The 24,809-nt window shown below is 54.6% G+C and overlaps 1 protein-coding gene across 24 annotated transcripts in view; it reads right to left on the bottom strand.

Moving 5' to 3' along the window:
- The window catches only part of Bcor (BCL6 co-repressor), a 120,002-nt gene that overhangs the window by 28,133 nt on the left and 67,060 nt on the right, over nucleotides 1-24,809 (bottom strand). For 4 of the 24 annotated variants that reach the window (NM_001191586.2, NM_001434114.1, XM_087600021.1 and 1 more), the window contains 1 exon segment: nucleotides 13,494-14,234. The gene's annotated coding sequence lies outside the window, so the exon portion shown is untranslated. 24 annotated transcript variants of the gene reach the window in all.

Genomic DNA, 24,809 nt, shown 5'->3' with positions numbered 1-24,809 from the left:
CAGCATCTGACTCCACTAAACACGCTGTTAATATAGTCCCAGAATGGCTACACGGTCTTTTATCTATCATGGGTGGGGAGCTGAGGAAGGAGATACAGAGGGGCCAGACCAGGAGGGGGTAACACAGACTAGTGTGGATTTCACCCAAGCCTAAAGCTAGTGCCAGCCCTTCCTGGGGTTGCTCCAAAGGCAGACTGAGTCACAGCAGCACCACGCTCTGGGTGTCAAGGAAGGGAGGGGGAAGACGTTCCTATTTTAGAATGTTGGGGGGAGGGCCTATGTGGGGGTGGGAAACGAAAAGAAAATGCTTTCCCGGATGTGCAATGCAGGGTGGGTCCTCCTGGGCTGCTTTCCCAGATGTCATATAGCTGATGAGTAGGGGACCCTCAAATTGCTCCCAGGTCCTGAGCCATTTAGCATCTATCTGAGGTATGGGGTTAGAGGTGTGCGAGCCAGGCTGCCCAGGTGCACACTCCAAACCGCAACCACTGGTTCCGTGGGTGTCACCACCCACAACCCCAAATCTTATATTAGTAAAAGTCAGGGAGCAGGGGCGGAGGAGGAGACGGACGACGACAATGTTCACACAGACCTGATCTTCCTAGCGTACAGAACCTCCCCAGTTTCTTCCTGAAGCTCCAGGGTCACGGCAGAGAGCCATCAGGATAGGGAATAAACTTGGCCCTCAGTGGCAGTGAAGAGAGAAAGGAGGAGGAGGGGCGGCCCCCTCTCCACGCCTCTGCAGAGCTGGATGTGACGCGTCTGCAACAAAGGGACTGTCTTTCCCAGCGCACACTCTCCCTGCTCAGAGCTCACTAGCCCCCTCTTCCCCTCCTCACAGCCCCCTGCCAAGGTCCCAGCAGGAAGAGGTAGCAGTCCAGGCCAGAAATCCTCTCAGACCTTCCAGAAACTCTACCAGTTCTCCCTTGGTCAGCCACCCTCCTAGTTAACGCCTGGAACCCTGGGTTCCCATGGGAACTTCCGGAGTTCCGTTGCGGAGTCTTCACTACTCCTTTGGTCTTCACCATCAAATTTCAAACAAAAGTAAACTTTTGATTGGGTTCGGGCAGATTTTGAGCCCTTAAGGGACATGCTCCCAAGCCCACGAGTAAAGACTGCAAACCCTTCCTCCCTTCATTGTGAGCTTCCCTCAGTCAGACTAGAGGGTTGCTCCTCTGGACCCTCCCCTGAGAAGATGACAGTGAGTCTAGTGTACTGTAATATAGGACAGGCATGGAGCCCTGGGTAGGACAGAGCCCAGGAGTCTACTAAAAGTCAGTTGCCGGGCATCCATCCTCTACTCAGGCAGAGCCCCAGCTATGGGGATCAGATTTACCACTGCTCCCAACCCGAGGACAGAGATGGCCATTTCCCCTCCCTTCTACAGGAATGGCCAGAGACTCCCTCCCTGCCTTTTGTTCTTTTCCCACTCCTTCAGACCGTGCCACATAACTAGTTAGCGAGCTCTAGCTGCATCCAAAGTGCAGGTGGTGTGAATTTGGAAACAAGAGGTCCTTGAAAAGAAGGTGGGTCCAACACCCAGAACCTAGGAAGAAAGCCAGCGCTCCTTCTTACATCCCATCCTCTTCCCCACCCCCACCCCCTTCCTAATACCTGGCCTGGCCCAACAGAGTTTTGTCCCCCACTGGGGAATCCACCCGGACAGAGAGGAATCCTCAATACAGGCCGTAGTAGTACTTGGTTAAGTAGCGGAGTACTTAGTAGTCTCCACTAAAGCTTCGTATAAACATTTGCTACAAAAAGTAACAAGTTCTACAAAAGGCTGTCCCTAGGAAGCACAAAAGAACTTTTTAAGGAAGTAAGATGCGAAATGCAAGGGTCCCGAAATCTGTATGCAGGCTTCTCGGTGTCTGTGCAGAGCTTGAAGTCCTGGGAAGACTGGGGGGTTGGGGACAGGCAGGAGAGAGATTAATTTTCTTTACAAGGAACAATAAGAATTCCATGTCTGCTACTCAGTCTTGGAACTCAAAGCACCCCAAAACAAAGCCATATAGATGGGGACCCAAGAATTTTTGTGGCTGTTCAGAGCTTAATTACTCTTTCTTGATCCATGGGACTAGACACGACACCGCCAAGGTTAAAATGCCCCAACAGCGCCGAGCAGATGTGAGCGAGCTGGCAGACGCGCAAATGAGGCCTGCCTTGGAGCCCGATAACAAGTGACTAATACATTGCATATCGTTGAAAGAAAATTATTTTTCTCTAATTTGCATTTGCTTGGGGGGAAAAAAGCCAACAGAGCCCCTCCTTACAAGCATGAGTCTAATCCTGGAAATACAGCCCGGCTGCTTTAAGGGAGCTGGAAGGAAGGAAAGACCGCCAGTGTTTTGGCGTTGCAGGCTTGTTTATCTTTCCGCCTTTCCTCCAAGGCGAAACTCGTTTTGCAAGCAACATTCCTACAGAAAATGGCACACGTCATAAAAAGAGACCAATTTATAGAACTGGCACCGAAGTTCATGTATCACTCCAGAAGCATCTCCCAGCTCCCCAAGGGGACTATGTAGGGAAAAAAAATCCTACCTGGGGGGTGGTGAGTATCTAGACTCAGACATCCTATCCGTTGTCCTCATAAGGGCCAAGGTAACACAGAAGGCAAGATTGTAGAACTAAGTCCGCCTGCAAAGATTTTCTATATCCCAGGGACAGCCTTTCTATATCCCAAGAAGGCTTCTTTCGACCTTGGGATTCCTGGGGTGTTGGGAAGGCACTTTACTCTCAGCTTGCCCCAGGCCACCCAAGAGACAGACCAAGTTCTTGACTCTAGCTAGGCATGGTCATGAGTGGACAGACAGAGTGACAGTCCTCATCATCCCCTTCATTCTGCTCTCCTGTCCACCCGAATGAATGCCCAGAGAGTAGGCATTCCACCAGGCCTTTTGTGGCTGTAGCTGAAGGCAGTGTGTTCTGACAGGGGAAGGTTATGAGACCGGGTGGCTCAAAGTCAACCTGCATCCCTTCCCCAGAAAATGCATACTCCTTCGGATCCCGAACCCACACACTTGCATTTCCATCCTGAAGAACAGCGCCCAGCGCCCAGAACACCGCAGCGCCTGTCTCTAACTTATCTGACTAGAGACACTGCAGAGGAAGAACAGCCTTCAGAGCCTCGGGGATCCCCAGAAAGCCTTCAGTTAATAACACATTCTTACCAATTCTTCCAAAGCAGCTTACTTGGGGCTGCTGGTTGTTTTCCCAAATCTTGCAAACTCTGTCACAAGCAGCTGAGGACCCAGGTTCATGGATCTTGGCCAAACCCCTCTAGACAGTAACACTCCAGCCCCTACCCCCACCTTCCTCCAGCCTTCTCCTGACACCTCTGTCTAACAAGATCCCTAAGCCACAACATATAAACCATCCCACACCCCTGCCCCATCCTTTGGGCAGTCCTTAAGGTGTGTGCTAGGGATCTGACTGGTGACGGGATGTGACCCAGCTTTCTCTCATCCGAAAGCGCCAGCCACAAAGTGGTGGCCACCTCTGCAGCTCCTCCACGGGGCCTGCCTGCATAGTGCGCGCTTTGTGTGAGTGCTAAGGAGGCGCAGCGCTGCTCGCGCGCCAACAGCTGTCACATTATTTGCACTCGCTGTAAACAGCCTTCACATTCCCCCCTTACCACATAGTTAAAGCCAGACTAACAATCCACAGTTAGAGATCAAACCAACAACAGCAGCATTGTGTCTGCCTTCGCCTTCGCACCAAGACCAGCAGCTGGCAGCTTTCTCCGGAACAAGGGACCCTGGCTCCCCCCACCCCACCCCTCCGGGCTCTAGCCAAGGCCAGCCAAGGAAGCGCGCATTTCTCGGTGCAGTTTGTTAAACCCAAGAGCACCGCCATTTCGCAGTGATTTCACTGTGGTTTATCAGCCCTCTCCCAGAGTTTGTGCCTCTGGTAGAGTCTAGAGAAGCTGGATGGGAAGAGAGGGCTGCTCACACTACTAGGCCAACTGGAGCAAGTGGCTAGGCTGGGGCTGTGATAGGAAGGCCTGTGGCCCCTGAGGTTGTCACAGAGGCTGGGCATGTCTGGGATTCTGTGCAGGGCCACAAGGTCTGCCTCTGGTCTTTCAGAAATTGCCCAACTCATTGAATACTTACTGGTCGCCCCACTGATCAAAATGTCTCCTTTATGATTTTTGGTTAAGTTGAACATTTCCATAATCGTCATTATTAGCGCAAATTACACGCCTAATCGGTCCTTAAATAGATTTTAATTAAATAATCATACAAGGCTCATTTTATGACTTAAGAAAGGCATTACTTTTCGTTAGAAACTTTCCACCAGGATATAGAATAACGACAGACAAATACTCGTTCTTTGAAGAGCACCAAGAACCAGGGGGCAGAGGAGAGAGGAGCCAGGAGACCCTGTTTTACCTTCCAAGTAGAAGCTGGGAGCAGACACATTCTAGAAGCCCAAACACGCTCCTAGGATAGGAAGGGAGCTCTCTCAGTACTACTTTTGGCTCCTTTTGGCCAGTAGAAATAAACTGCCTCTCCATCTGGAGATCTCACCAGCTTGTGGGTTTGTAGACCACTTTCCCCCACCCCCACCCATTTTCCACCCAGTCACTGTGGAAAGCGGGCAGTCTGGGCTTGTTAAATGCTGTGTAAAATGCTGTTAATAAAATAATAAATACAAAGGATGAAGACTGCTGGGTCCATGGGTGTTTTGACTGGAAATGCCTTGGCACTTGTCATGTGTTTATGGGAGGGCAGACAACTCCAAGGATTTACATAGTTTGAACATTTTTGTACTTCATTTATCCCTTCCTAAATGACGTAGGTCTCGAGCTATTTCAAGTTTGCATTTGTACAGAACTGTGAAATGCCTCGGAGTTTCTCCAATTAAATCAAGTTTTTTTAAATCAAACTCAAAGCTAGAACATACTCTTGCCTGTCTCCACCCTCTCGGGCTGGAGAAAACAAACAGACCCTCGAAAACAATCCTGGGTCCTCGAGCTCCCCACCTCTGCCCCCTCCGGAGGGGCCCCCCTTCAAAGGTTACAGAGCCTTCAGACTCCAGGCGGCTGGGCTCCACATTGCAGCCACTACCATAGTTGGGAGCATCCTGCCCATACACTACCTCTAAAATAGTGAGCTAAAACGAGGAGGGTGGGGGGCAAAACTGCTGGCCTGGTAAAAGCCACTGCTCACAAACCAACGTCAGCAAAGGCTGCAAGCTTTCTTTAGAGGGACCAGAGATTCATGCCTACTGAAGCTCTTTCAGCACAAAGGCTTTTAGGGAAAGAAGGGAAGAGGGGGGAGGGAAAGGGAGCGAGAGCTCCTGTTTCAGAGCAGGCATCCCCTGAGAGTCAAGAACCAAGTGTAGCTTCAATCAAAAGCTGACTTCCCCTCTGGGAGACGAAGAGGAACCTGATCACAGTAGCTTACTACCGGTCTGGATCCATACAGGTCTGCTTCTCTTCTCGCGCTGGTAATTTCTTTTCAATACATCGCGATATAAAAGAAGCAATCTCTGGCTGACTTTATTGAAAACCACATCGAGCCTTCATAACATCCGGACTTAATCCCTATCAAGCCGCAGCACCTCTGGCTGCTGCAGCAGGCCACTCCTTCACCTCTTCCAACTAGGTCTTCTCCTTTGGCAGCCCCTGTCTCCTCCCCTGGAATAATGACTGGAAAATTTGCCAAACAGCACCTAGATACCAGTTCTGGAATCAATTCTGACCCATATAATGATCCCACTTAAGACTGGGGGTGGGGGATTTGGGGGGGGGAGGAGAAATCCAAGTCGTTGCATATGGAATCCCTTAAAGACATAAAGCAAAGAACTCTAAACAAAGAGGGGAACCCATATAGGCCTACCCAGAGGAATGCCCCTGGCAGAAGCATCTGGCCTGAATGCATCCTTGGTCCCTGGGACACTGGAGAACTAGGGAGCAACTTATAGAAACATGACCAGTCATTCAAGGCAATTATTAACCCTCTGGGCCTACTATGTGCCAAGCATTGTCTTTGATCCTAAAGGTAGATAATTATTCCCAGTCATACAAATGAAGAAACACACTGAGGCTCAGAGGCCATAAATAACTTGCCCCCAAGGTCACACAGCTAGTAAAAATGGGCCATGGTCAAACTCAGTCCTGGAGTTGCGGAGAGGAGCCAATTATTGGCCTAATTGTGTGACTTGAAATCCCCATTTTCACATATTCTCTTCCTTCACCTCAGGTGAGTTCAGTATGAGCCCAGAGCTCAGTTTCCCCTAAACATCACAGCAATCTCTAAGGTCACTGAAAAGGTTTTCATAATCTCCCCCTACAGACTACAAATCTCTCACAATGAGATGTCCTTGTTGGGGGGGGCGGAGGCATCCAACAAGGTACCTGCGGCCTTCTCTCCAGGTGCTAGCCCACAGTAGTAGGTGGCCGGGCCTCTCTGTTCTCAGGGAAAATGCTGTTCTCGTCCTATGGTTGAGGTGGCCACCCTGAACTTGTCACATAATGCAATCAAATATCTAGACGGAGCCTTTGGAAGAGAATCCTACATATCGGTCTGTATCTCCTAAAGCTCCATGAGGCAACCCCAGCGACCAGGTGGGGGAGGGGAGAAAATATCAGCCAAGTGACTTCTAGATACCAGGCCCTATTTACTGAGTACCCCAATGTCCCTACCAAAAGCCAACCAAGGCAAGATGGAAGACTTTCCTTTTCCCAACCTTCCCTCCCAGGATATGGCCTAAAGATCCTCTCCCCACTTCCTCCTGATTTTTAAGCCTACCCCAAGCTTTCAGTTGCTTTAGGAATTTTCGAACCAAAAGGCTTATTATTAATCTTCACCTTTGGTCACCCCTGCCAGCCTCTGAGACTCAAAAAGGATCCCTGAAATAGACCCCGCAGAGCCACCGGGAGGGAGAGGGAGAGGGTCCAGGAGGAGAGAAGGTCCGTATACTCCTTCCCTTCACCCCACCCCCAACCCTGAGTGGCCATGCGGCCCAGCTGACCTGGCGCCCAGCCAGACCTCCAGCAAGTGGCTTTCTTTCTCTCTTAAAAACTTTCCAGCTTTGGCTAGCCAGATGAGTTTCCAGCTCCTGCCTGGCCTGGCTCGGAACTGGCCTAGCACGGCAGCATTTCTAGAGGAGACCCCCCCTGACCCTAGCACTGGGAAGGCCTGAAGCTCTGGTAGACAACCTCTCCCACTCCAATCCAATCCACCCATCCCCCTCCACCCTCAACATCGGCCACCTGGAGTCTGCGGCTTCCCGGGCAATTGCCATCCAGCCGAGCCTGCGACCTTAGCTTCCAGCGTGAGACAATTGCCCACAGTCCTATCCATCTGTGGGGACCCACCGGGCCTCGCCAAGGTGGAGGGCGTACTTACCCTCTAACACCTTCACGCCCACCACAAGGTCTCCTCCTGCTCCAGAGAGGGCAGGGGAAGGGACAAGGCGGGAACAGAGAAGGGCTCCCTCCACCTCCGAGCTTCCTTTCTCTCTTCAGATTTTGGTGTCCCTGGCACCGTAGCGAAGGCCTCACAGAATCAAAACAATAGAAATGGGAGGTGGGGGATGCCAGAAATGGTGCAGGAAGACACCCCACCCCTGTAACCCTATACCCCCCCATAGTTACCGTTAGTATTAAAAGACCTAAGGCCTTCACTGAAACTGTACCTTTTTATAACTCCCCTAAACTCGACTCCTTTCCCACATTTTGAAATCTCAAGGCAAAGATAGCTGGGGAAAGTTGTAAACTGCCCCCCAAGCTCTGTTAGCCTCTTACCTGTTCTGCCCCTGGCAACCTAGCCTGACTCACCTCCCTCCCCCAATAGTTCCCCTGGTTTGCACCTAGACAATAAATTTAGTTTAATTTAGCTTCCGGTCTTTAATTTTAGCAGGTCTCCTTTTTGCATGCAAATCAATATGGCAATTACCATCTAAAAGCTCGCCCAGCCCCGGGTCAATGTAAATTGATCATTGTCCGCCTTCCACAAAATAACACCGGGAGTCTGTGGTGCATAATGAGATTATACTGGAAACTGTCTTTTAGATCACAAATTATATTTTATGCTGTCAGGATCTTCTCTGAGTGGACTTCTCCATTTATCTAATCGTGGGGAGCCCAGCCTGTGTGGGTGCTGGCTAGTGATACTTGCTCTCTGAAAAAAATAAATGGGGTCATACCACAAGAATATGGATTGAGGACAGACACACGGAATTGAGCATCAGTCAGCCTAGAATGAGAACCTTCAGAAATATACCCGGGAAGAGCACAAAAACTGCTACTCCACAAAATATATATGTCCTGTCTTGAGGGACACGTTGGAAGCAAGTTTGGGAATCTGTTAGGAAAGTATACATGCCTTGGGCCAAGTGCTCAGGGATAAGCCCTGTTGGGTGACCACAGAGGTGGACAGAGTTCTGTGCTTCGCTCCCCTCCCCCCACACATCACCTAGGTCTCAGCAGGGAGACCAACTCTGGGGCAGAAAAAAAAAAAAAAAAGGAAAAAAGGAAAAGAAAGAAAAGCAAGAAATCCCATTGGCCATCAACACTGACCAAGTTCCTCCGATGGTGGCCAGACAAAGCCAGGAGACCAGATCCAGAGTGTCCCAAGAGACTCCTAGGCAAAAACACGTGTATTTACACTCTTCATCAACTCCTAGGACACTAGGACCTAACAAAGGGCCTTCCTAGCTGGAGTGGGGCTCAGCCCCGAGGTTGGCCCATTTGAGTCCCCTACCCTGCCTGGCTAGGTGTCTGTCTGGATAAATCCTTGAGGGAATCACGGCGGTTGCTCCCGAGGGCCATGTTAGGGTAGGGGCAGCATTTGGGCCTTTTAGGAGAATGCCAGCCTTCCTCACAGCCCAGCACCCCCTCCCTGGGCTCCACCCAAGTGTGATCTTCCCAATAAAACCTGGAATTCCTGACTGGGTTTAGACAAAGAGGAGCAGGCAAATCAGTGCCCCGAGCAAACTAAACCCTAGCAGGAGTTTACATGTCTGGGGTCACTGAGGCGCCTGCTAATACACCCTGCACAAGCCGTCCCAGGCATAGTGTCCTCCAGCAGGGAGGAAAAATATATAATAAAGCCAAAATGCAAGCATACTGCTCTCCCTCTTGCTCCTCCCAGAAGGCACACTTCTTTCGATTCTCTCAGGCCAAGCCTTGCTCCACCTTCACCAACTTTACCACACCCTCCCATCTTTCTCCCTGGCCACTACTACAGACCTTCCAGCCATCCAAGGTCAAGAACTCCCAGGCTCTTTAGAATCCCTGTTACCTAGGCAGCAGGGCTACAACTAGAAGTAATCCTAAACAAGGGCCATCACCTGTTTGGAAGGCTGCTCTGCCCAAGCATTAGCTCCCTGAGAGCTAATGTCCCGTACAGTTGCCCCCTTTCCCCTCCTTGCAGTAAGTATCACTAGTGAAAGTCTACCTCAAGACAAAGCGGAGGTCTTGGTAATTAGGCCCCTGTATCTAAGCACAGGCTATGTATGCATCTCTGTGCCTTTTGTGCCTTCCCAAGTGACCCTCCTCTTTACTTCTTTAAATGGGTTTTGTCTTGGCAACACATAGAAACCCTGCCCCAGGTTCCAGCGTCACGCCATCTCTAGTTTTCCTTTTAGACTATCACTGTGCATTTCCTACATTCACACACCCATGTTTACATTCCTCTTGACCAGTTCTTTAGCTCTGATGTATCTCTTGTTCTATTAGGACATAGGGACCAAAGCCTCTTGATTTGTCCCAGCACTTGTCATTCAGGGATACATCTTAATCTGAGCATTCCTTTCTACTGCTTAGGTTCTCTGGCTATCAGTCTAATGAAGTTCATTTCCTGGCCAAACCAGCATGGCTTTGCAGTTTAAGTGTAAACAGAGGAACCTTAGGCCACAAATTGTTAAGGGGAAAAGAAGGGAAGGAATAAGTTAGTTATCTATTGGGGGATCTATTTATCAATATTCAGCTCAGAATTGAACTAGACTAACTGATGATGAGTTACATTAAATTTTACGCCATTGATATACAAATGATAGATTCTTTAAAGTGTCCAGACCACCTCCGATTTGGATTGTCTCCCGCACATGTCTGACTATAACTATTCACAAGTTCGTGGTTAAGTGTTTCTTTAGGTTCTCCCACCAGTGCATACACACTGTACTTGGCATCTCAGGCTTGGGGCCTTTAATCTGGAGGAGTTTGGGTCAGCGCCTTTGCCCAATTAACCTCTGAAACTCAGATTCTTAAGTGAGGGAGCCCATTTTGTGTTCACAGCTCCCCCCCCCCCCACAGAAGTACTAGGTCAAGCTAGTACTCTGTCTAGCAGCTGCATTCGATTTGTGAAAGAATTGGCGGATGCACACAGAAGAGAAAGGATAACACTAGTAGGTCTAGAACTCAGGCCCCCACCCCGCGGACCACTCTACCCCCAGTCACTTTTACTAGACTCGACCCCCCCCCGCATTAAACTATTTACCGCACTTAAAGGGTTAAGAGACGCCCCCCCCCCCAACCTGCTTTCCACCGGGTAAGCAAGCCTGGCTTGCTGGGCCTGCAGGCTAGCTTTAGCTTGCTGGCTCACAGCTCTCGGGAGTCTGCTGCCCCCCACCACCCCCCCCCCGTCCTTCAGCCGGGAGGGAGTCTGCATGCCTGTCTAGACCGATCTATCACCCGCACACCAACAACACCCGCGAGAGCGCGGAGACCCTGCTCAGGTCCCCCTGGCCCGCACGGTTCACAGCGGAAGGAGTCCAGCGAGCGTGACGGCGCCTGCGGGGTAGGGGGTGAGGGTCCAATAAGAATCTGGCCGCCCCGAGCACCCTGCTAGTCTTCCCCAGACCCTACCCCTTGCGCTCGCATCAGCCAGGCTACCCCGGCACTGTCACAGCTCTGCGCGCTGGGCAGTCCTATTTTTATCTTGTCTAATCCCAAACTGGGCGGGGAGCACAGGCGTCGTGCTTAGAGAACAAGAGATAGGCGAGGGAGGCGGGGAGGAGCAGCCAGGCAGCAAAGCGAGCTAGAGCGAGTTAAAGACACAGTGGAGGCGCCGCGAGCAGGAAGAAAGAGCGGGCTGTGAGGACCTCGCGGCGCCGCACGCAACACACAGCCCTGCGAAGTTATCCTGGCCTGCCCGCTGTCCCTCACTGACCACCCCTCCCCACTTCCCAGCGGCACTCTCCGCAGCGCGGGGGCCCGGGCTGTGTGGGAGGCGGAGGCCAGGCCGGCCCTGCAAAGGGCTGGAGAGAATCGCTAATGAGCTGTGCGGCCCATTGATCCAGAGAACACTTCCTAATTAACTCTCAGTCACCTACTGGTGACAGCGCCTCAAAGGAGAGAGCTGGGGCCGATGGAGCCCCAGTCCAGACCTACCCGCCCAGCGCCTGGTGACCGAAACCCGCGTGATCCCCTAACCACCGCAGGCAACTCACGTATGTGGTGGTGTTCACCCGCACACCAAAGGCCAGCCTCAGATTAAACCTGGACGGCAAATTAATCATCACCCCTTCGCGTCTATGCGACACAATCCAACCCCAAATAAACAGCAGAGGCGACACTGCAACCCAGACCAGGTAACAAGTCAGGGAAGGAGTGGAAAGGATCGAGAAGAGAGTATTCCCCCAAGAGTCCACATATAGGCGTCTCTGAGGTCGACAATTAAAATACCTTCCACACAAGAAATTCTGTTGGCAGAATCCAGCACCGTGTACAGGTCGATCTCTCCCGGAGGTGTCCGTTTCCAATCCACAGGAAGTGTCAGATGGCTAGAAATACCAAGTCTGTCTACTCACCACCCACTACCTTCTGGGGTGGGCTATTTCCTCTTTTTTTTTTTTCAACTCCCGGTCCATTTTAAAGGATTTTTTTTTTTCTGTCCAAGGAGCTCACCTTAGAACCAAGTAGCAGTACTCGTCCCCTAGCATTCTCTCAATAAGGGTGCGCGGGGAGGGGGTTACACAGTTAAAACCCCGGACTGTCTAGTCTAGACGCAACCAGGCAGGATGAATACCTATTTGAAGCGCGCTGGTTTCTTTTAAGGTTTGTTTTTAAATAAACATAACCCTCCTCCAGTTCCTTCTTCGCTTTTCTATTCCCCCAACCCCCACCTTCTAGACGCCGGCGGCGCGCGCCTTCGCGCGGGCACTCAAAGCGTCTAGCTGGAGGTCGCGGACTTTCTGGAAAAGATTCATTAACAGCAAATTAAGCCTGGCTCAGCCTCGGCCTACTAGGGGACAAGCTCGGTCTTCTTCGGGACGTGGGTACGTGTTCCGTTGAGCAACCGGGCAGCCAGAAGTCCGCTGGGACTACACGTGCCACGAGCCACCCTACTCGGTTCAGGGCGCTCCTAGGCTCTCTTCGTAAATAGCAGGCGCTCTTCGCCACAGCCCGGAGTCCCCGGGTTTCTGGTGGCTCTGTAGCGCAGCCTCCCGCCTGCTCCAAGCGCTGGCCCTGTGCCGCCTCGCCCTCTCCGCCTCAGCCGAGGATCGCGCCCGGTGCGCAAGTTCCTCTTCGCCTAGAGCCCTCGCGTCGCCCGCCCTCCGAGTGGGACCAACTTCCCCGGGCCGCAGACTTTCACACGCCCATCAGGGCTTCCCACCAGGTTCCCCACAGCCCAGCGGAGGGCTGAGAGCTCTGCTCGCTCCCCCACGCCGCCCCTAAACAAGCGGTCTACACTGGCTCCAGGAGGCTCCGAACTTAAAACCTACGCGAAGGGAAGAGATGGGAAAACGGGGGTGGGGGGAGTCGAATTAGAATCTTAAAAGAACATTTACAAAACAATGCATCTGACCTGGCCGGCCGGCGTACTGGCCCAGTCCGAATCTCGAGCTCTCCAAGGTTCCCTAGTAGTTTTCCCCCCGTTATTCCACGTGATTCATGCTTTGGGGCAAGCCAAGAAAAAACCCGGACTCCCCTCCGGAGTTGAGCGACGACGGTAGGTCGAGCTCGGCTCCGTCCGAGGCGCCCGCTGCACACACTAGCGCACGCACAAGCCGTCGTTCCACTCGGAGGCACCACCGGCCCCTGGAGAGGCCAGACGAAGCAAAGGCGGCTGGGGGTTTTTACAGTTCTTTTCCGAGTCGAAAAAGAAAGCAGACGGGAACCCGCCGCCCTCCCCTTCCTGCTAGCGAGGTAACGCCGAGACGAGCTTCCTAGCTTCCAGCCCAGCACCCCCCCCCCCCCGCGCCTGACTCCCGGCGCTCGGCGACGACCGCGCTCCCGCGCAGACACACAGAGGCTGCAAACTTCCACTCGCTGAACTCTCGATCCTCCCAACCCCTCGGGAGGCGGCAGGTCCCCCGTCGAGTCCCTCCCTCCCGGGTGCCCATGCGGGGGCCGCTTAGGTTGGCTGCATTTTTAATAACTTGCAGCTCTGATGTAAAAACGAAAGCGAACAAGGTAGCTAAACCTCCCGACGGGGATCTACTGGAGTAGAAGGAGAAACCCTTTAAGGGAGGAGGTCGGCTGCAGTCCCGGCGCGCCAGCCCGCCCGCGGCCCCCGGGGAAAGGTGTTCCGGGCACTGACCTGAAATCCCCAGTCGGGAAGTAGGCAGGGAGCCCTCGATCCGGCGCTTTGAAGTTTTCCCCGGAGCGGAGTCCAGGCGGCGAGGAAGATCCGGGGGCGGCTAGCTGGCTGGCTGGGTGGACGTGTGCGGGGTCGGGAGAGGGCGGCTACGCTAAAGAGCAGAGGAGCCCGGCCGGGAAAGCGCAGCGAGCAGCAAAGTTTGGCTTCCTCCGGTGCCCGCAGTCCACTCCCAGCGCCGCGCTTGCTCGCCTCTGTCTGCAGCGGCTCTGCTGCCCTAAGGGGTCGGCCCGGCAGAGGGGTGGGCTTTGGGCCGCGTGGGGGTGGGGCGGGGCGGGGCGGGCTGCGAGCTTAGGGCAGGTGGCGACGGCCCCGCGCGATCCTCTCCTCCCGCAGCTGGACCGGGCTCCGTCAGCCTCAGCAGCTCCCGCGCCGCCGCTGCCGCCCGCGCTCGGGCAAGAGCCCCAGCGCCATGTTGACGGTTCGCCGAGAGCGCCCGCTCGGGCTGGGTGTGTGTGTGAGCGAGTGTGTTGGCCAAGTCGTCCCTCCGCGGCGACAGCGCGGCTCGGGCTCTCCGCCCGGCGACTCGCGTGGTCCCCCTCCGCCACCACCGCCCGCCTCGCTCCCGCTCTCGGTCGTGCTCTGGGTTCCGGCGCGTCTCCCCCTCGGCTTAAGAGCTCGGCCGCCGTTCAGCCCGGAGCGCGGCTCTGCCTCACCTTGCCGCTGGGAGCCCGGGCTCCGTCTGCTGCCGCACGCCGCGATCCCAACGCGTCCCCCCTCCCAGGTTCCCTCCTCTTCCTCCTCCCCCTCCCTCCGCCCGCCCTCCCTCCCTCCCAACAGCCGCCTCCCCTCCCCCCTCAGGCGCAGCGCTCGGGCGACAGCCGCCCGCCCGCCCGCCCGCCGCCGCCGCCGCCTCCAGCTCTCGCAAGTTTGAGATCCCCAGTCTCCGCTCACCCTCCGCTGCGGCGCCTCCGCGGTGGGGTTTCGGGAGGGGGTGATTCCCCAGGAAAGGTTCGCCCGACTTTCCCCGGCTGTCACCGATTCCCAGCCGGGTGCATTGGGGCCTCGCCACATCTGAACCCCAAAACATCTGGGTGGCGGGTCTTGTCGTAGTACCCCCCCCCAACTCTACCGCCCTCTGTCCTCTCCGTCCCAGCTCCGGCCGAGTTGGCTATTCACGCCCAGCCAGGGCTCACGTCCTAGGGGGAGTGGAGACCGACTCCGCAGCGGCGACGGCTAGGTCGGCCAACAGATCCCCAGCCCCAAGAATGGGGGGCGGCGGGGGCGGCTTTTCCTGCAGCGCGCCGAGACTCCCCTTGCTACCCAGAAGGCCAGTGGAGGACCGCAATTACCATAAAGCGCCTCGCACTCCTCTCAGCCAAAGCTGTCAAACCCCAGCGGCAGGCGCCACTGCCTCCTCTCGCCACCAGCGCTGCGCTCTCCGGGCCTAGCGTCCCCTCCGAGACCCAGCCCAGCAAAGCCTGAGTGCGCGTGGGCGTCCACCCCCCACCGCACCTCGCCCCTTCTTCCCAGAGGAGCTACTTCCCCTTCAGGCGTTAAGAGCTACGTGAAAACACCACCACGGGCAACAGTGGCAGTTCCGCGCCCTTGCTCCCCGGACATTTCAATTGTGTGGGAATTGTGTAGAGGTGTGTGTGTGTGGGGGTGTTCCCGGGGACACAAGGGGGTAGGAGGACCGTAAAGGGAACCGGGATGCGCCTGAGTTTCTCCCAGTTTTTGAGCATTTCACGGCCCGGACCTCCGATGGCTGAAAGGTCTGCCCTCATCTCTCACCTCGGCCTCGTGAGAGTATCTCCCGCGTTTTATTTTACTTGGCCGGGAACAACTTTTGGCTTCACCGTTCAGCCCATAAATTTTCACTCGGTAACGTCGTGCAGATCAGGACTCGGCGGCAGTGTACAGCCTGCGCCCGCAGCAGTTCAATTCAATTGACACGTATCGAGCTTCTCCTACGCACCAGGAGCAGCTCTGGGCGCCAGAGGGGGGAAGGGCAGGCAAGCGAAAGGGGGAAGCCGAGAAGCGAGGTTCCGGCCTCCCCCGAGCGCAGAGCCTCAAGGGCAAACCCAGCTTCACTTCATAAAGCTGGCGGGAAGGGAAGTCAGGGCACCCTGGCTGGGAGCTCTGACACCGAGGCCAAAAGGTTACCCCATTCGGTGCTTCTATGGGGGTCTTTCAATTCTGGGATGGGCTGGAGTATGTCTTCTGCCTAGGAACAGGATGATGCAGGCTTGATGAGAACCTAAGTCCGAAATGGAAGTGGCTAGTAAACCCACACGGAAAGTTTTTAAATATCCTGGAGCGTCTACATGCCAAAAATTAATCAAAAGCATCTCAAGTTGATTACCAAGTCAAGGTCAAGGCCAAAATCTCATCTCTAGCTAGAAGATATTTTCCCTTTTAAAAATGACACCCATTACTGACTGTGGGACTGATATTAGGTGCAATTTTATTCATTCTGTTTTAGTTCTCAGCATACTTATAAAAACAGCCCTTCTCAAAGCAGAAGTGAAACATCTCTACCGTTTGAAACCCGAAACTTTGAACAGAATTAAATCTTCATGCTCCAGAGCTGCTTGTAACAACTGATGCAAAAGACAGGCAGGCCGGCGGGTAGTGCCTAGCTGTGCTGGCTGGGCCGCCAAGGCTTCCAGGACCAGTGCCTGCAGAATGGAATGCACGCCTTTTTCTTCCTGGTCTTTCTTGAGGGGCGGAGGGGGGTGCCTCTGAAAGCTAACCTACACATTTTTTTAATCTCCGGTAACAAGCAGAAAGACACCTGGACTATTATGCTGTAAAGCTATTTTTTATAAAGACGTTTTAGGGCTAGACATTAAAAGTTATTAGACTGAATGCATGCGAGTTACAGACACAGCTGGGGGGAAAGGCCGCTGGTTGTGTGTTGTAGAAACATTTCTTTTTGAAGCGACTCCTTTTATTCAAAACAAGTCTTAAATAACCGGGAAAGCTGGAGTTGGGCATTTGTGGGGAAACTCTGAACATGGTTCCAGGCAGAAAGGCCGCTGTGCGGCTGTGGGCTGGGCAGGAGGGCTGGCCTGGATGAACAGCACAGCAGTGCCAGGCTCATCCGGCTCAGTTAGGCCACACCGCAGAAACCCTGGCTCAATGCCCAGCCACCTTCTCTCCCCCTCTTCTCACCTCCCAATTCTCCCAGGAACAGGCTTTCCCAACGTCCAAGTTATGTTAACTGTCCAGAACTTTCAGAAAATCCAGGAGGTAAGCGTGGAGCCTGAGGCCTCTTGAGTCCTAGGGCTTCCTGAGACTGCTGACAATGGGGTCTGTTTGTCTAACTTTAAGTCCTAGAACTAAAATGAATGGGGGGGGGGTGCCGTAAGGGCGAAGCCTGCCTGCTGGAGAAATTTGATGCTGGAGACAAACAAGCCAGTAAATTCGCCTTTGACATAATTTGTGGCAGTCACCCCGTCCTTTACGGGAGTCCAGATCTCTGGACTCCACGGTGTTCTCCAGTGGGCTGGTGGGATTAAAAGCTTTCTCTTCCATCTCCTAGGGACTGCATTTTCCAATTCCGTGGGATTTTAAAAATATCTTATTAAGGGAGTCCTAAGAGGCAGGCACACAAGTGTGTATGTGTGTGTGTGGGGGGGGAGTGTTTCTGACTCACTGAGAATTAAAATGTGAGATTTTCCCAGGTCCCTAAGTGGAGAAGGATCACACCCATTGGCCTGGTTAGTCAAAATTGTTGCCTGGGGAAAGAAAGCTGTTGAAAAGCAGCCCCCTCTTATGCCCTCACTCAAAGGGATCGCTACTGGATCTGGGGGTGCACAGTGTCTGCCTCAGATGCTTAAGGTCTGGCTCTTACCTGCCCTCCCCTAAGCCCTTCTGGAGCTGACCCTGATGTCAGGCCGATTTTATATATATCCATCCTGCACTCGGAAAAGGATTTCAGTGAAAGCAAAGCGCAGTGGATGAGCAAGGGAGCGCAAGGCAAGGGAAGCTGTCATGCCAGCTGAAAAATAAATCAGCAAGGAAATGAGAAGTACTGCGAGGTGGAGCTGCGAATGTTGCCCCTCCCCCACCAGCCTCATCCCCCATGAAAAGGTCTTGTGATTATAACATATGGCTGGACTTTAGACTCCCAGGCCTTCTCCTGCAGAAGATTCTAAGCAGGCTCTGCAACTGGGCAACCAAATTGGAGCTTCTGGGGGCAAACTTGAAACCAGCCTGTCTTTGTTGAATTCTGCTGATTTTAAGACCTCCCAAACTTCCACCAGTCTGGTCACCCCTAGGTCTGGGCTAAGGCCTTGCATCTGCATCGCATGCAGAGATCCTACCTGCTGCGATTAGGGGCAATCTGGGTTCCCAACTGGGTGTGTGGCTGGGGATTCGTTTATGACAGGTATGTATAGAATGGAAATCCTAGTTCTATAGGCCACCTATAGGCCTCCTCAGCTAGTGTTTTCTGGTTGATGTTACTGGATTTATTATTGGAGTTATTGGAACACTCCATACATGAATGGTAAGGATGCATATTTTACTTTATGTAATGTTAACAATGTTAATGTTAACTATCTTTTAAAAACATACAAAGACCCCACATTTACGGGTCTTACAGTCATTTAGCAATTGAACTCCAGGCTTACCAATGGGGCTTTAAAAAAAAAAAATCCATAGGGTCGAGTGTGGTGGGGTGGAGTAGGGTAGACCAATCTAGCTAGCCTGTCTTTCTTTCAAAACTCAAATGAACAATTAGGGGCCTGTCCATGACCCTAAGGGTTTTACTAATTGTGGACTACCTAAAGCTAGGTAGCTGCCTTCCCAGGCAGAAAACGGTTAGATTTTGGGTTGTGCAGCTTAAAGGTAATTGCCTTTGGAATTATGGGCTATTTGGAGGTGAGTGGTCCAAAGAACAGAACCGATATGGTTCACAGAAATAATCTCAGGAAATTCCTGATCTAGGCTAAATTTTTGTCAGGCTCTGAACTCTGGAATCTTAGTCTATCCTACTGTTGCCAAAGGCTGACTAGGTGTTGACCAGATGGCAGAAACACAGGAGGCTTTGGGAGAAGGCCTGGCCCCATCATTGAAGCCAGACGCTCCTGCAGATCAATCCTTACACTATGTCCAGGAGGGGTTCTGGTTTAGCTAGGCCCACTGGGGAATATTTTATCCGGCTTGAGGGGTGGGGTCAGTGGGAAAGTAAATGAAAGGGGGCACAGTTGCCAAGTAATTGCCTTCCCACCCAACATACCAGCCTCCCAACCAACCATTTTCAATTCTGCTTATTTCTGCTACCTGGGGACTGATGGGGTGAGGAAGGGACTAAGGACCAGCAGAAAGAAAAACAGAACTGGTGTGATCCTAAGCAATTGAGTGCCTGAGGGTACCCAGAGGGACAGAATTGGACCCAGAAGTGGTTGGTGTGGAGTGGTCACCATTTCACCTCTCCAGGCTGGGAATTCCAAAGGGTTTACTTTAAGCACTAGCACAATTTACCTGACTCCATTCTTCTCCAGGCCCAATCTGCTGTGCCCTCACCCCCGCCCCCATACCTCAGCATCTCCAGCCCTTTAGCACCCCTCCAGCCCACCCCGCCTTGTCTGGATTGCGGGGATGTAGAGTGGTTTGCGTTGTGAGGCCTAACAGAACCTTCTGTGTGGGGCAGCGGTAGGAGGAGGTTAATGCATAATGCACAGCGCCTGGAAGCCCGGCCATTAGCGGCCTGACGGTGACACAGACAAACGACTGAGAGGGAGGAGATTCAGCTCGCTCTGGAGTTTAAATATACCAGCGTGGAGGGGAAACGCCATGATTTAAAAGTGTGTGTTTGCAGACACCCGCATATATTTTAATGATTTCCAGCAGGCTGCACGTCCCAACCCTGCACCCCCCCCCCTCAACAGAGAAGACAGAAGATGAAGGTAGGGGTCTCAACTACAGACCCACTGACCGGGTTTTTTTTTTTTTTTTTTGAGGGGGGAGGGGATGAAGGAGAGAGGTTGGTAAACAGGGTGCCGAGAAAAAAGAGAGACCCCGGGAAGCTGCCTAAGCCAAAGCCATACTGTTTTTTGTTTAATTCTTCTTTTAAAAAAGAAAAAAAACATCTGATCGTGGTGCCTTCCAACCGGGACTAGACCCTCCACACTGTACAAGGCCTAGGGGAAGAATGCACTCGGTCACCCTCTTCTTTTCCCCAGGACCCCACTTTTTTTAATCTTCCTGTTCTGCTGACAATCCAGAGACCTCCTTCCTGCCCATTTAACACACCAGTGTTTTTTAGCAATTAAGGCGAGAATGGGGTGGGGATAAAGATAAGCCAATTTTTTTCCGCCATGCAAGTGTGAAAGATAAGATAAGCTAAGCTGGGGCAAAGCGGCTGCTTACAACCTCCCCTCCGCGATTCTGATCGGTCACTTCTTATCTCGAAAAAATGCTCCTTTCGAAAACTGCATCAAAAAAAAAAAAAAAAAAAGAAAGAAAGAAAGAAAAGAAAAAAGCTGACGGAAAGCGTTTTCATTTGGAAGTGACATTTAAAACCTAACTGCCTTCCACCAGGAACCCCTCTCCAAAGGCGAGGCTCTCCCAGAAAAGTCGCACCTCTACTGCAGGGTCTCAGGCCTTCTCGTGGAGGAACTGGATTTCTAGTGTAATTAAGCTCAATAAAACCAGGAATGCGCGATGAAGATTTATTTATTATGCATCTGACACAAGCTCGAAAAGGCACTTTTTTTCCCTTTTAGTTACTGGTCTATATTCGTGTCTCACCATCGAGACGATGTGTTGAAACTAAACAGGTAGCTATATATTGGAGGGCCTTATAAGAACTATGTCAACAACGAGGTGGCTGCTGTTCGTTGGAAATAATTGGAAACTCTGCTGATTTTCACAGGACCCTGTAATGTGGGGGCGGAGAAGGCATCACACAGCCCAGAGAGACCCTGAGAACTCTCAACTAAACTGGACTCTCCCTGAGTTTTATCAATTCTTCTCTCCACACAGGGTTCTCAATGAGGGATTTCCGGACGACTTTCTATTTGTTGAGGGTTTTGGTATCTAAGTCCACGCCCTCAAGGTGACCTGTAAATCGGCCCCCCACCCAGTAAAGCTGCTGGCCCCAGATCGCAGGCAAAGGAAACCCCCAGGCCGAACTGAGCGTGTGCTCATAACTGGCTCAGAGCTCTGAGGTACCTTCTCCCCGTAGGCACCCTGAAGCCAGGCGCCCCGAGTCTGCCGGTCCGGGGTCAGGCTACAGGACCCAAAGCCCAGAGCCAGCCGGATTGTCCCCAGGGAGCCGAAACCACCGGTCGGGGAAACCCCTCCTCTCGCCCTTCCCCGAAGAGCCTGGTCGCAGCGTCAGCGCAGAGCAAGCGGGCATCTGCTGACAGCCGGGCCTCTCAGGAGGCCCACACGCGTCCCATTAGTCAGCCCGAGTTCCCCTCGGGCGAGCCGTCTGGCGCGGTCTCAAGGCCCGGTTCGGGCAGGGAGGGGTGCGGGGCCGCAGAGAGCTCTGCGGGACCCGGTTCGATTTGGTTTCGTGTTCCTGGACCCGCAGCGAAGAGGAGCGGGCGGGCCAGGCCGCTCCCGGGCGGGCTCCCGGCGCCGAGCTGCGCTTCACGTGCCCGCCATGGCAGCGGCGAGGAGGGGCTGGGAGGCGCGCGGCCGATCCCGCAGGGTCCCGGACCCGGCGCCCAGGTCCCCACGGGGGTGGTGGCGGGCTACCGGGAGCACCCTGCAGCCCCCATCCCCGCACAAGGCGAGGGCGACGTCGCCCGATGCCCTGAGGTTCCTAGGGCTCTGCTCCGAGAGCTGCGCGGCGGCGACAGCCAGGGGAGGGTGCTCCTCGCGGCCGCGCCGGGAACTTCCCGGCCGCCCCGCCGCCGCAGTCACGGGGACCGGAAGCCCTCCCGCCGCCCCGAACGGCCAGCGCTGGCCCCTAGGGCAGTTCCAGACCGGAGCTGGCCGCCTGTCCTCCTAGATCCCTCCTGGCTCCAGGCGATCGTCCGCACCCCGGAATGGACCCATTTTAGGCACGGAGGAGCCTCCCCGCGGTCCGGCGAGACGTCCCCCAGTTACAGCCACCAACACGCCTCTTCCCTCCCTGTCTCTGGGCCCCGCAGCTGGGACAGGAGGGGCGCGGAGCCGCCACCCCGGCCGGGCAGGAACACCTGCTCCCGAGCCCTGCAGCTGGGCGCGTGGTGATGGGAGAAGCTGTCTACTGTTGTGTACAGAGATCGCGGAACAGAAAATGGGGCGCTTCGGAGCCCTGGAGCCTCATCCTGCCCCCACCCCCGTTTCCTACCCATTCTGGGCGGTCAACCCCAAAGCCAGAAAGGCTCTCTTAGGACACTGGTCTCCCTGAGGATCTTAGGCCAGCAACACCTGAAATCCAGCTTCTGGCCTTAAGAGGTCGTTAGCAAGTCATACGGGGCAAAACACCAGTTGTGGGAACCTTCCCCAGTGTCCACTCCCGCTCTTCAACCCAGACAGCCTCATCTGCCCCACGCATTCTGGCCTCGTGCCGCGGACGGCAGTAGGTCAGGATGGCACCAGCATCTCCCCCTTCTCCCGAGGGGCAGAGAGTCTGGTGTGGACCTCCGGCTTTGGCATTGCGCGTGGGGGAGGGCCAAAGGGTCCTTCCCATCTTCTGGAACGGGCGGCGGAGCTAACCTGCGTGGCTGTCCCAGCCTCACCCCGCCCCCGTCCGGCCCTCCCCGACTCCCTTGGCCCAGGGCCCGGCCGGGGAAGGCGTTGTTTTGCCAGCGGGAGCCGAGCGAGTGCGCAGAAAAAAGCCACCCTGCTCTAATGAGAGTGCACACAGCGCTGCAGCGAGGAGGAGGATTACCCGGCGGGCGGGGGAGGGAAGCGCGGGCCGGGGCTGCGGGCGGCGTGTGCGGCGGCCCCACGGGCCCGGAGTCCCCGCCTGTCTGGCTGCTAATCGCACGCTTTCTGCTGTTACGGAGGCAGGCGGGAGCCAGCGGCCGAGCTCAGCGCCGGCGACTCGGCGGGTGACACGGAAACATGGCGCAGCGCCCCTCCCCCGCCCGCCCTCCCGGCGCTCCCGCCTCCTGCCTCGCACTTCCTCCCGCCCGCGCGGCTTTTGCAGTTCTAATGCTCTGCTTTCGGCCTGGCACCATTACGCTAGCAGCCGCTTCTCTGCGGCCTCGCGCGTCTCTTTCCCCTTTGTTTTCAGGGTCTATAGAAAAGGTTTGCTTTTGTCCGGAGCTCTCTCGTTAAACCAAACTTGAGGTGGCAACGGAAGGCAGTGCTGGCGGGGAGGGGCCAGGGGATTTTGGCAGCAACAGAGCAGAGCGTGGTGGAAACTTCTCTCGCTGGGTTCCCCGCCACCGCCTTCCTACCCCCACCTCCACTCTCAGACCAGCCGCCCCGCCGACGCTTCTCTCCCGAGAGGCCCCAGTGCTCCAGGAAGAAGGCCTGGGACACAGGGACTGTGACCAAGGGACTTCGAAGAGACCAGGGTTCTTGTCTGTGACCCCAGACTTTTGGCACTCAGTGACCTTGATCCTTGCTGCCTTTACTTGACTTGGCTTTCGTCTGGTCCTTCGGGGCCCTGTATCTCAGTCAGTGAATAAAGAAAAGGATCAAAGTAAAGTGTTTACGTGTGGTTCTTTTCAAACGGCTCGCTGGGACCTTACCCATTTACTGTAGGCCTCCTCTTTAGGATATAGGGCAAGAAGAGGGGAGCATGGACTTAAAGAACAAATGATAGAAAACCTTACCGCCGGTGGCTGGCCACCTCACCCACACTCACTTATTAGCATGCCCTTAGGGAGACCCTGCAAAGTAGGGGGCCCTCAGAGTAGCTCCCTCAGTTCAAGAGATGCCAAACTGTCCCCTCTCCATGCGAGAAATGGGGACAACCCCTTCCTCCCAGGTCGCACTCCCCAGACCCACGCGAATGCGGTGGCTTTCTGCACTGGAGCTGCTCAGGCGGCAATTTTTTAAGCCTGCAATTAAGCGAGGCGTCGCCGTGTCCTCTGCTAGTGTCGATCCTGTCAGTCGCACATGGCCTTGGTGCTCCGGTCCGAGGCCCCGCGATTAGTCACAGGCTCGCTTCGCTCCTTCCCTAATCCGCCTCTGCAGGCAGCCTGGGGACGCGGCCGACTAGGCGGCGCTGGCAGGGAGCCACCGCACGCGGGGCGGGCCTCCCGGCTAGTGCCAGCCCCACTGCACCCGAGCCAGCGCGGGCCTCGAGGTGCGGGATTGATGCCCCCCCGCCGCCCCCTGGAGGGGCGCCGGCGTCCCTCCTCCTCCCGCCCCTCTCCTGGGCCTGCGAGATCTATTTGTGTGGTGTCATTTGCATAAAAATAGGACAAGTGTTTCAGTGCGTTCGAACGCGGGAGGCGAAATCCTTATTGATGTGTCTGTGTGGAGCCTTCGGTTGTCGGAGCAGTTTGATTTAGGGTGTTTGTGTTGCTTTCTGCGAGAAATGAGAGGAAATCCTGTGCAACGCTTACGGCGGCCAGGGCCCCCTGGAGCATCCCCGCTCTGCGTGGCTGGGAGTAGTGTACCGCTTGGGCCCCAGCACACCAAGTCTACAACCGGCAGGTTGAGGGCCAGGCGGGCGGCCTATTATGACTCATAAAACCCGGCGGCCTAATCACCAGCTGCCAATCCATTTACATGTGCCACTTCCCAAGGCACCCTTCTGCGTCCAGGCAGGGCCTCCCGCGGGTTCGCCGCGGAAACGGCTAGAGTCTCCCAGTGGAAGCTAACCAAGTGCTCGTCCTTTCCCGTCGGTAGCTTGGCTTCCCCTCCAAGGCGAGACCCTGCTCCCTAGGCCTCTGCGCCTCTCTCCAGCAGCTCCCCAGCGTGGACAAATAGCTTGGGAGGGCGCCGGCCTCTCGGAGCCAGTAAATCAATCATTAACTCCCTAGCGAGGCCAAGCCAAAGGAGGGGGTGGGAGCCAGAGCCCAGCGTGCGGAGCAAGAGCAGGGCGCCCGACCCTAAACTAAGAGGCATCCCCGTGCCTGCGAACTGCTCGAAGGCAGTTCTTCCAAGTCTTCCCTGTCTCCTCCAGAAGCCACAGCCCGCTGGGTCTTTCAAGCTACACCGCGCCTCGCCGGGCAGGTTGGGTTACTGCACAGCCCCTTGGCTTTGGGCTTCCTGGCCTGCTGTCCCTAGAAGAGTATGCCACACATGGGCAAATTCCTGGGATCCAGCCGGGCTGCACATAACTCCAGCTTGGCCAAATCTATTCGATCGGGTCTCCCGAGGCATACTCCCCTTGGAGCCTTCAGTGGACATGGCACGCAGAGGGTTAAAAAGCCTCCGTTCGCTCTAGCTCCTCCGCGGCACAGAGGA

This window comes from Rattus norvegicus, chromosome X (assembly GCF_021556685.1).
Source record: "Rattus norvegicus strain SHRSP/BbbUtx chromosome X, alternate assembly SHRSP_T2T, whole genome shotgun sequence".
Classification (NCBI taxonomy): domain Eukaryota; kingdom Metazoa; phylum Chordata; class Mammalia; order Rodentia; family Muridae; genus Rattus; species Rattus norvegicus.
The sequence above is the reverse complement of the archived record's forward strand: the minus strand, read 5'-3'. Positions and strand labels throughout refer to the sequence as shown.